Raw genomic sequence first — 10,558 nt, forward strand, 5'->3', positions numbered from 1 at the left:
ATACAGTCCATCTCCTGCCACTGTAAGCTCCGAGAACAGACATTTTGCTAGCCTGTTACCATTGTATGTATCTTCAATGCCTATGACAACACCCAGCACCTAACAGACACTCAAAAAACTGCATTTCGTGAACGAGTAAGAAGCTCCAAGACCTTGAGGAAAAATATAAAAAATGAGATGGAGCAAATTCAAAGATCATTTAGATCAATCTTTCTTGTTATTGGTGAGAAAGTGGTAGCCTGGAGGGAAAAGGATAAACATTGTGGAAAGCAAGGCCAATACAATAAGAATCTGCAAAGCGGACCACTCAGAGAGTAAGAGTCTCAAATCCAAGAATGCAGAAGTCTCAGAAAGTACTGAAATGTAAGTGTTATCTACAAATAAAAGATTTCAGCCTGGAAGCATCTGGATTCGGAGCTGTTTTCCTAAACTCTGTCTGGAGTAGAGTCTGTGGCGCTTGAGAAGGTGGTCTTGGGCATATGCCTGCTCTTCTGGTACCAATTCTGAGCTGTCATAATTTCACATTTTGGCTCTAATTGCCTGGTGGTGACCTAGACCCTCACAGATGCCTGGTCTCCCAACTTCTACTACAGAGCTTTTCCATGCCAACATCCTGCCCCTGAGCTGTGAGGTTTGTTTTTTTCTTCCAAACTGTAATATTGCCCAGTTTTACTCTGTGACCCTGACCCAAGTATCTACAAGGACGAGCTCACCAGTCTCTATTCATTGTTTACAATATGTCAGGCCCTCTGCTAAGTGGCTTCCATGCATTATTTCATTTAAAGTTCATAGCATCTCTTAGAAGTAAATACTATTCTTGTCCCCACTGTACTGGTGAATAAGCTGTGCATTAAAGAACTTAGGTAACAAGTCCAAGGTTAACAGCTAAAATAAGTGAAGAAGTCCTGCTTCAAATGTCTGCGTGCGGAGCGCCCGGGTGGGAGCAGGCGGCCGGGCGCGGGGGGTCGCGGAGGAGCCGAGCGGGCCGGCGGTGGGCGAGGGGCCGGGCTGGAGATGAAGATGCGGCGGCTACGCTGCCGGGTCTTTCATGATGAAAGATTTGGGGACGCTTCCTTCTCCTTTGTATAGTTGATAGTTGGGGTGGTGAAGAGATGGCTGACAGTGTCAAAACCTTTCTGCAGGACCTTGCCAGGGGAATCAAAGACTCCATCTGGGGAATTTGTACCATATCAAAGCTAGATGCTCGAATTCAACAGAAGAGAGAGGAGCAGCGTCGAAGGAGAGCAAGCAGTGTCCTGGCTCAGAGGAGAGCCCAGAGTGTGGAGAGGAAGCAAGAGAGGGAACCACGTATTGTTAGTAGAATTTTTCAGTGCTGCGCTTGGAATGGTGGCGTATTCTGGTTCAGTCTATTCTTGTTTTATCGAGTGTTTACTCCTGTGCTTCAGTCAGTCACGGCCCTAATTATTGGTGATCCATCACTGCATGGGGATGTTTGGTCGTGGCTGGAATTCTTCCTCACGTCTGTGTTCAGTGCTCTCTGGGTGCTCCCCCTGTTTGTGCTGAGCAAAGTCGTGAACGCAATTTGGTTTCAGGATATCGCTGATCTGGCCTTCGAGGTATCAGGGAGGAAGCCTCACCCCTTCCCTAGGGTCAGCAAAATCACTGCTGACATGCTCTTCAACCTTTTGCTGCAGGCTCTTTTCCTCCTCCAGGGGATGTTTGTGAGTCTCTTTCCCATCCATCTTGTTGGTCAGCTGGTTAGTCTCCTGCATATGTCACTTCTCTACTCACTATACTGCTTCGGATATCGTTGGTTCAATAAAGGAATTGAAATGCACCAGCGGTTGTCAAACATAGAAAGGAATTGGCCTTACTACTTTGGATTTGGTTTTCCCTTGGCTTTCCTCACAGCAATGCAGTCCTCCTACATTGTCAGTGGCTGCCTCTTCTCCATCCTCTTCCCTTTGTTCATCATCAGTGCCAATGAAGCAAGGACCCCTGGCAAAGCGTAGTAGCCTTTTCCAATTGCGCCTCTTCTCCTTGGTGGTTTTCTTAAGCAACAGACTTTTCCACAAGACGGTCTACCTGCAGTCTGCCCTGAGTAGCTCGACTTCTGCAGAGAAGTTCCCCTCACCACACCCATCTCCTGCCAAACTGAAGGCTGCTGCGGGCCACTGAGTCGCCTGCCACCCAGAGGGGATGGGTGGGATTGGAAGGACGCCGTGGCAGCTCTTTTCCTTGTTCACCTCCCCCACCAGGGAAGGCAGGACCCACTCTGCCAAGGGCCCTGTGCACATTCCCTTCTCTGAGGAATTGGGATTTTTGTCTCTGGTGCACGTAAGGCAGAATCTTCCTGACACCAGTATGGATTTTAAACACTGGTGAGTCTGAAAGGACCACAGGTTTTTCTGCAGCTCTTTTCTAGCATTTGCCAGCCCCCTGTGCCTGGACTGATTTGAATACTTTTTCTCCCTGTGCCATTTGTCATCCCACTTCCCTTCCTGCCTTCCACTACCCTTGGATGAATGGATTTTTGTAACTCTAGTTGTTGTATTTTGTGGACCTGTTATTTTTGTTTTCCTGTGAAGCACATATATTGGATGTGGGAGTTAAAGGAGAATCTGCTGCTCCTGGTCACTCCCTTTACAGCCATCACTGTCTTGTTTCTTGTAACTCAGGTTAGATTTGGTCTCTTGCTCCACTGCAAAAAAAAACAAGCCTGAAGAGATGGGACAGGAGGAAAGACCTCAGAGCCAGATCTGCTGGGTTTTGAGGAGTGATTTTCTTTCTTCCCCTTGAAGGGGAGAAAGCTTTTTTCACTGGTACATTTAAAGCTCCCCCAGTATAGGGAGATACCAGTTTTGGACTAGTGCCACTGCAACACAGAATGCTCAGAGAACCTGAACTTTTAAACTCTGGAGGTCTGAACTTTACTGCTGGCCACTGCTGGGTCTGTCTGGTATTTCAAAGGAATATTGGGTGCTGCAAATAGGAACTGAAGGGGTAAACTTATTAAACCCATTATACCTGTGGAAAAAAAAATGTCTACGTGCAAATCTGCAAACCTTACCATCTAATGCCTTCTCTCTGTAATGACTTAATCCTCATGGGCCTACCTGTACCAACCTCAGGCCAGTTCTCATCCCTGGATGCCTTTCACAACAAATCTCACTGGGAGGTGCCTCATTCCTTTGCATTCAAATAAACTGTGTCAGGCTTAAGCTAAGAATTAGTGAATGTTTGCTTCATATGTCAGATTTCCCAAGTGGCTTAGGAGTAGTTTATGCCTTGACTCCCCCAAAAATACCTAATTTTGCATCCTTCAAATCAGCTGGAAGTCAAGTAAGAAACATATTTAGGGAGAAAGGAACTATAAGAGCTTGGCTGTATGAAAGATAACTTCCCCCATATCTTCATTTTGGCATATTCTGCCCTATGTAAATATTTAGTTGTGTTTAGGGGTGGGAAATAGTCATTTTGTTTAGAACCTGAAGCTTAAGGAACTCCAAAGAGCATTTACGCCAGGGTTTTTAGTAATATAGCCTATTCTATCCATCCTTTCATGCAAATACAGTATATAAAAGATCAGAATCACATTTCTCTCATTTAAGGAGGGATATGTACATGTGGGGGCTTCATTGGTAGAAAGGAGGAGAAGCTAGTGACATGGCTCCTTGGCTTTCTGCTCTGGCCACACAGCCTTTAGCTGGAGAAAGTCACCTACTCAAGGTCACACAATTTTCCAGATAATAGTATAGTTGCCTGTGAGTGTTGGCACCTAACACTTTTGATGCTAAAATGCACAACTTGATTCAGTGTGTGCATCTCTTCTTTACCTGGATAGTAGGCAGTGCTTTTTCTTTTCCTGCCTCAGCTGACTCTGAGAAAGAAATTGCTTCTCCCTATCTTCCAGGCCCACCTCCCTGGATTCCCTCATGGTACACACTATTTGCTGCCTCCAGACTGGGTTGCCTAGCAACCAAGCTCTGCAGGCTTGCTAATAGACAAAGGCTTTTCCTTCCCGTCCAACTGTTGTTCTAATGCTCATTGTTGACAAGGGAACAGCTCTCTGCTGAGCATACACTGTAATCTGGAGGCAGATTTGGGGACTTCGTGCCAGGAGCTATGGACATCTCTCCTAAACAGGGAGGGGAAACAGAGGTTTGAGGACCAACTCATTGTATTGAATGGACTGTTTCACTCATTGATAGATGACTATGCAGGCATTTCAACTTGGTCACTCACCAGAAACTGTATTACAGAGGGCATTTTGTTACAGTGCTGAATTCAGAGAATAGTCCACATTGCCATCTTCTTGTCCTATATAACGCACAAAGAAACCATCTAACATTGCAAGGTACACAGCTACACCATTTGAAATTATTTCATACCTGTCAACTAAGCTATCAGATTGAAGCTCCACTGAACTAGAAAGCCTTGAATCCATAGAGCACTTTCAAATGCCTCTCACTGGATCTTAACATTGGGCCACCATCAAAGTAGGCAGAACATGGAACGGCATTCCCACTTAATGAAAGGTGAGATGACTCACCCAAAGGTAGACAGGGAAAAGGAGGCAAAGCTGCTTCTTCAAAACCAGCTCTTTAGGGTTCAACTCTGGGACAGATGCACCTTCATGTGGAAAATGATGTGATATTTGTGGCTTGCCTGCAGAGAAATAAGGGCAGAGGGCCATTTTCTAAATTACTAAATAAGCTTGGAGAAATGTAATAACTTATTCTGGGTTACTCAGCAAAGCTGTGACCCTCTCACCTTTCTGAATGAAGGCAATTAGCCATTTAAACACCACATTACTTATGTCTCCATGGCTTTATTATGAGACAGCTTGTGGATGCATTTAGAAACATATGCAAGCAAGTAACTTTAAATATAGATGAATGGCAAAATGCAATTAATACACCCTACTATTGAATATGGCAGGATTTCATAATCTTTCTTTGTTTTCCTAGGACAAAGCAAGATAAAATACTTGAGAATTGGCATTGTGTCTCTTTTCCTTGCCTTGTGTCTTCTCTATGTCTGCAAAGAGCCTGGCATAGAGAATTCATATCATAAATATTAATAGAACTAAAGACTAAAAAGAAAGAAAAAAATGAGGAATCATTATATTACCCGAAATAGCAAAAAAATATCTTATATTCCAACACCTACCCATATCATCCAGTTAGACTAAATAACACTACATTAGATTCAAAATCAGGAAGAATTTTCTGGCACTTTCTGGCACTTCAGTATTGCTAAAATCTTGGAATGTTTTTCAGAGGAAAAATAAAAGATCTTTCCTGTGAAACGAGACTAGCTACCCACTTGTGAGGCCAGAGCCCCATGTAATTTAGATTGGGAACCAGAGGAAATTCAGTGAAACCAGAAATGCCCTTCTAGCCCTCAATATTTTAATTCTTCTTCTTCCATTCAATATTATTCCATCTTTCAACACAATGATCATCAAAGATCTTTTGCTTAGCTAGTTCTAGCATGTAGTCTTTTTAGGGCAAGTTCATCATAGCATACAGCATAGTAATCAAGAGTATACAATTTGGACTCAGATTTGCCTAGGTAAAAAGCCTTTCCTCCTAGTGGCTGCTTAGATCTTTGGGCCTCTTTGAACCAAAGAGCAAATTCCTATAGGCAAAATAGGAATTATCATAGCACTTATGTCAGAATTCAGTCATAGACATTTAGTGAGGCAATGCTTAGTAGAGCTTTTAGTTCAGATTTGACATAAAGTTAGTCATTAATTTAATGGTCATAGTAAATAACAGTAATTTTAAAAAGTTTAGCTTTATATCTGATTTTTTTTTGAGGAGCACATATTCTTTGGACAAGGTCCTAAGGTGTCCTAAACTTTCAATCAACTCATGGAAAGAGTTCCTAGTACATTTCTAAGAAACATGTGTTCAAATAGCATTTAAGAAAATTTAATACCTTACTAGGTCCAGGGAGGACATTCTGGAGGAGCAGCATTCTAGACATTTTCCATGAAGGACTGTGCTGTTGATATCCTATTATCTCCTTTTACTTCCCACCTTCACCACCCAGAAGGAGGAATTATTCAGTACACACTGTTCCTGCCCCTTCCTATGCTGGATGAGAACGCACCATGTTTTTCCATCACATGCTAGATTTTTCTGACACCATCTGTTCTCCTAAACCCACAGCACACAGTTTGCCTTGCTGTCACAACTCTATTTGAAAATGTCGAGAAGAAATGTGATGAATGATTCTAAAGAATGTTGTTTAGCTACCAACCATCCACTGCTGAGATGGGATGGGGCTGGTTAACAGTACAGGGCCTGACCTTACTGGGATTCCATAAGTAACCCTACCTAATATGTTACAGAGTTTGAATGACAGAGACAAGGTCTGATTCCAAAGAGTTTTAACTCAATAAGGACATGATGCTGTGAATCCTATCTCCACTCTGATTTACTGAGTTCTTAGTTTCCACTAGGCACTGTGATAATCACCTTCCACATATAACACAATCCTCACAACACGAGGAAGACACTGTTACCATCCACACATGTAACTGAGAAACTAGAGGCTTGGGCAGATGAGTTGCTTTTCTCCCAGTCACACAGCTAGTAAATGGCAGAGTTGGAATATGAACCCAAGCTGTCTGTCTCCAGACACTCTATCCTTGCATACAATGCCTCCAACAAGAAAAGGAAACTAAGAATCAACTGGCTTGCTCGCTCCAGCCCTACTTTTAAGAATATTTTTGTCCCCTGGAGTTACAGTTCTATTTTGCTGTATTACTTCCTTCCCTAACCTAGAAGGAAGTTCATTACGAGCAGAGACCATGAACTACTTACATTTACACTTACACCCCCCACACACACACACACACCCCTCACACCCACCTTTGAGCATGCATAATAGGTGCTTGATAACTATCAATGATGGATGAATCCTCAAATGTGATAAGTCACCTATTGTTAGGGTGATCAAATAATTTACCATCCAAATCAGGGCATGCGTGAGAGGGAAAGGGGTCCTACTAAAAGTTATTCTAGGAAAATAGCTAGAAATTGAGATCATCCTGGAAAAACTGGACCATATGGTTATCCTAGTTATAACCCCTGTCCTACAATAGTTATTCAATGTTATGAGTTTCCTCTGAGATAAAGCTAACAGACAACCTTTGAAACAGTTAAATTGGAACACACAAAAAAATGGAGCCATCTATTCCAAACACAGATCCAGAAACAGAGACTATCAAAAAGACAACCTGGATGTCACACTGATTCTGTTTTCCCTTTTATAAATGTGTTTGTGATTTTTTTTTCCCACTCCTCAGCATATGCTACCTGATTTGTGCTCTGGCTAATGTCACTCACGTCAACAGCGATGCCAAATGCAGTGAGGTGTGACTGACACCAGGAAAGATGATAAGCAAGGAGAATGGCAGCTGGCTGTGTTTCCTTCTTGTAGAATTTTAATGAATCAAGGAGCGTCCTGATAGAGTACATCTATATATGCTGGAAGCAAAGCCAAATGCTCTTGTCTCCAACTCTGAGATCTGAGAACCCTGAGGTGGGCTCCACCCTCATGACAGGGCTAGATGGGTCCTGAATAGAGGATGAGGACTGGGGAATGTAAGAAACAGCTACAGCGCTATGGGAAAAACTGCAGAGATGTGGTAAAGAAACGTGAGTTCTCTCTCACTCTGCACACTACTCATTAGCTTTGTGACTTAGGCAAACTATTTGTCTTAATTAGGCAACTATTTGTCTTAATTTGCCTATTTATTAATAATAAGCAAACACTAAAGCTACTTTAAGCAAAGACAATAAAACAAGTAGTTTATTTCAAGGATCCACAGGCATTTCATGGAAGTCAAAGGCAGGAACACACAGAGTCTCAGATGTACTGGGTAATGAAGCTATAACACACTGCATGCCTAGGAAGAGAGATTATTTCCTCTTTCATTATTGCTTCCCTCTGTGAATCTGCTTCTTTCTCACCTCTGTCAATTATTTTTTTTGCCACTCAGTCTGCCTGCTGGAATAACCCAAGTTTGTATGATATAGCTCCAACCAAAAAGAATGACTGAGTCTCAATGCTTGTTTCTATGTCCAATTCCCAGCTAAAGATCTGATTGGCCTACCTAGTGCCAGGTATCTTCCTCAGACCCCAAAAGCATGAATAGGGTATACATCAATTTTAGATATCATGCCTGAGGCCCACTTCCATAGCCCAATAGAAAGTAGATCCATTCCTGTTGCGGGGGACAGTTTGTGAGCTGAGACAACATTTTTAAAGGTATCCCATTAGCTTGTGTAACTTTACTCCCCCAACAGTAAAATCTGACTTTTCTTTCCTCATGAGGCTATAAGTCTTAAATGATTCCAAGTATATGGGGGAAAAATGTGGAATTGAAGTGACTTTTCATCCATCAGGTACTAGCTTTAACCTTAAGTAACCCCATGAGTCCAATGTAAAGCAGTCATATTTAAGCCTGTACCCTCTAGATTCCCAAGCTGTAGTCCTCCTTCCGCAGATACCTGGAGGTCAATGTCATTGCCAGGAAAAAGAAAAAGCTTTCCTAGTGTAAATGTTGTGGGCTTAGAGTTCACTGACAAGCCAGAACCTTCTCCCCTCTCTACGTTTGTAATTAATTCCCTTATTTGCATTATGTAAATGGTACCTTGTATAATTTCATACCTGTAATTGTTATCATTAATAAACTCAGTTGTTATTTCTCTAGCTGAGCTCTGAGATGTTTAATTATTAGAACTGTAAACAGAATATAAGGGTGCAGAAAGCATAAATATTTAGTGATACTGACAGATTTTGTTCATGACCTGCCACAATTATTATTATTATTATTATTATTGCTATTAATTTTGCCAGGGCAGGTTGTCAACATCAGTACCAAGTATGAAGCAAAGAAAACTCCTTTACCCATAACTTAATTGTCCAAGGAATACTACCTAAAAAAGGAAAGGATACACATCTCAACCAAGTCCTGAGAAAATAATCAATCAACAGATTCCCTAGTAAGGCCTGCAATGGGTAAAGACTCAACAGTGTCAGGGGTCAGGAAAGCGCTAGAATGTAAAAGCATATTCTCTAAGTGTTTTATTGATAGATCCCTCCACATGTCTGATCTGAACTATCCCTCCTACCCAACTGTCCATAGAAATGACTTTGTAAAAAGAGCACCAGGTTCTAAATCTGATTCTATAATTTACTGGCCTGAAATTTCACCATTAAATGGGGTATAATTCAAATATCTGATTTGCCTGGCTGGAACTAGCAGAGAGGAAATACTTTGTCAAGGAGCAGCAGAGAATAGTTGAAATTCAAGGTTTCAGGCATGTTTTACCCAAGAAAGCCTGAAATGATATATGCCCTGGGTAAACATGAGCTACCTTGCATAGAACCATTGAGAAACTAGGTAGATTCATCCTGTGAAGCCCTCTGCAGGTATACACAAGGAGGCTCTCAGCTCTAAGGGAAAGAGGGTACAGTACTGATTACTAAGTGGTGGTACCACCTGAGAGGGTAAAACTTATGGAGATAAGGAAGGGAAAGTGATAGAGAGGGACTAGAAAAAGGGGAAGCAAGGGAGAAAAAAAATATGGGATAACGTTGACTAGGCTGTTCAAAGAAAATATCAACTTGAGGCATAGCTGTTCTTTATACTCTCAAAGGTGCACGTATGCAAACAGAGAGACACAAACATGTAGTTATGCTTTTCCTCTACCCACAGACAGCACATATGTATACCATCTCCACGTATTCCTCAATATATACAACTCCTGTGTCTATGCACACATAAACATGCTCCTCCAAATCATACTACACACACACACACACACATACTTTCCACCCTGCATATATCCACAAGAGCAGCAACAGCACCTCAGCAAAGCTACCTGAAACAAGTGCAGAAATGGAGCATGCAAACACTTTAAAAACAGCCTTAGTGACACAGGCTGTCTGACCAACAGTATATCAGAAAAACAGAAAGACCTAACCAAATGCCAACAGAAAGGTCAGCATGACTGACTCCTGCTTCCTCAAGCAGCTGGTAATTTTTCTGTACTTCTGTAAATAGAATTGGAGAGGAAAGAAATTCAGGTTAATGGCTGAGTACTATCATTAGCCATATTAGTGCCCATTTTGGAAAGGATATTTTAGTGACATGTTTACCAAAGGGTCTAATTCAAATACTAAAATAAAAAGTTATAAAAATGTAAGTCACTCTCCATCTTGAGCCATCTCCTCAAATGCACAGAGGAATCAAGTATGACACAAAGATACAAACACACACTTGAACATCTGTAATTATCAAATATATCACTCCTAATGCCCATATCCAGCTTTGAGTTATTAAATAAGTTTTTAATTGTATATCTGAAGGTGATGCTGTGTAAAGGAAAGGGCCATTGAGTTTACTTGAGAGCTGCCATTTATTAAGAACTATGCCAAAGAAGACATACAGATAGCCAACAAACACATGAAAAGATGCTCAACGCTCAACGTCACTAATCATTAGAGAAATGCAAATCAAAACTACATTGAGGTATCACCTCACACTGGTTAGAATGGGCATCATCAGAAAATC

The 10,558-nt window shown here is 41.8% G+C and overlaps 1 pseudogene across 1 annotated transcript; it reads left to right on the forward strand.

Annotated features, from left to right (window-relative positions):
• The first annotated feature begins 1,070 nt into the window (after positions 1–1,070).
• On the forward strand, positions 1,071–2,993 carry LOC130860090 (etoposide-induced protein 2.4 homolog; annotated as a pseudogene). The gene has a single exon (XR_009055372.1). The product of XR_009055372.1 is annotated as an etoposide-induced protein 2.4 homolog (transcript).
• Positions 2,994–10,558: the final 7,565 nt, after the last annotated feature.

The sequence above is a fragment of the Hippopotamus amphibius genome, chromosome 1 (genome assembly GCF_030028045.1).
Source record: "Hippopotamus amphibius kiboko isolate mHipAmp2 chromosome 1, mHipAmp2.hap2, whole genome shotgun sequence".
Lineage (NCBI taxonomy): Eukaryota > Metazoa > Chordata > Mammalia > Artiodactyla > Hippopotamidae > Hippopotamus > Hippopotamus amphibius.